This window comes from Ictidomys tridecemlineatus, chromosome 2, assembly GCF_052094955.1.
Source record: "Ictidomys tridecemlineatus isolate mIctTri1 chromosome 2, mIctTri1.hap1, whole genome shotgun sequence".
Taxonomy (NCBI): domain Eukaryota; kingdom Metazoa; phylum Chordata; class Mammalia; order Rodentia; family Sciuridae; genus Ictidomys; species Ictidomys tridecemlineatus.
The window spans coordinates 224,819,327-224,821,182 of NC_135478.1; positions in this window are offsets into that span (position 1 = coordinate 224,819,327).

The window sequence follows — 1,856 nt, forward strand, 5'->3', positions numbered from 1 at the left end:
AGATGAAATCACCCCGAGTCTCCAACTTGGGTTCTACCCCAAACCACATGGTCTCCACTGTGGGAGTGCCACCAGCACCGAGGCCTCCAACTGCAGGCCTACAAAGACGGAGCAGCAGAAGACATCTGCCACCATCTTCTTGGCGCTTCAGATATCTTCATGTTCAAAGGAGCCACTTAAACTCAACCTTCACCCACCACTTCCATCACCTGTGACCTGGCCTCCCTATCCAATCTGCTCCCTGATGATCACTGGCATCTTGTTTCTCTCTTGCTCAAAAGTCTTCACCAGTTTCTCATACAAGATCCAATTCAAACTCCACAGCCTTGACACCTCACATCCAGAACCCTTCCGGCACCCTCTGTCCACTCCAAGCTGGCCCTTTCTCTAACTCATCCTTGTGGCCTCCCTGCCAGGCCTTTGCTCTTAAGAACACCCCACATATTAGACCCTCCTTGCTATTCTCATCTATAAAAATTCTCCCTCTTGGACAGACCCCTGGACCCCACCCCCGGGGAATCCCTCCCTGCTCCTGCAGGGCCCACCTGTAGCCTGAGGCCCATTTACCCTCTGCTTGGCAGCTGGTGTTTACTGCACGCTAACCTGATTTCCTGCTCCTTATCCACGCCACCTCTTCAGCTGGATGTCCTCTGATGTTCTACCATCCTTTTAGGAATCAGCTGTGTAAATGCAGGAGCTATATCCTTCCACATGTGAATTCTTGTGCCAACTCTTTCCTCTCTCTCTGTGCTTCAGTTTCCACCTTTACAGAAGAGTGATCTCTATGGTTCCATCAAAGTGAACAACACATCACCTCCTCCCTCCAGTCCTTTTCCAACCCTGAATAAGCAGCTTCTTACCTGTGCAGTGCCCAGCTTCAGAGTGCTCTGCTCTTAGAAGAGACCCTGCCTTCCTGGAAGCCCAGCCTCCCATTGATATGGCTAAGCCCTAATTCTGCTATTCTCCACCAGCTGTCCCTTGAAATGACCAGGATCCTCTCTGGTTACTGCCAAGCCCAGCCAGAGTGAGAGGAAGTAACTCTGTGGGCAATGTAATATGCCTGCAGTTTCTCTTTCTATAGGAGAGAGAAAGCTGAAGGGTGAGGAGAAACATGGATTCCTAGAGAAGCCAGGTTCCTCCGTGCATTCAACACTCCTGGAGAGTTAACTTTGGAACAACATTAAAAAAAAAAAACAAAAAACCAGTGTTTTGACTGGTGCCTTTTGTGGCCTCCCCAAAGGGTGGCACCGAGCTTCTGTAACCCTTCCCTACAGCTGTTCACTCCCACCACTGACTCCTCTGCCAGCTGCATTTCAAGCTGGGCAGCAAAGTTGGATCCTGAGGAAGGTGCCCAGCTTTGCTTTAGGACCCCCGTGCCCCATCATTGAAAACCTGTCACTCTCCCTCATCATTCTAGTCAACTGGGCCCTATGCCATCCTGAACTCCCACAGTCCAGTGGGCACTAGGGCACGCAGGAAGCTCGGCAGCCAGGAGTCTACTCTTCCCTTCTCTGCTACTTCTTCAGGCTGGTCAGTGCTGTCCCCCGTTTTGATTTTACAATCAGAGGGAGCTATTTCTCCTTCTCCACCCAACGTGGAGATGAGCACGCAGAAGGGACTCATAGGGCCTGTCAACTGACACTACGCACATGTCCCTCGGGCCACCTTCTCTGCCCCTCCCCTTCAAAACCAAACAAAAACGGCAAACAGGAAACGCTCGTCTTTTAAAAATTACTCTATTATTATCAAATAGAACCACAGTATCCAAAAGGTAATTATAAACTTCTATCCCCAACTAAATGGCCCTGCACCGCCCCTCCGAGTGGCCGGCAGCCAAATCACTCCCCCCGTGCTGA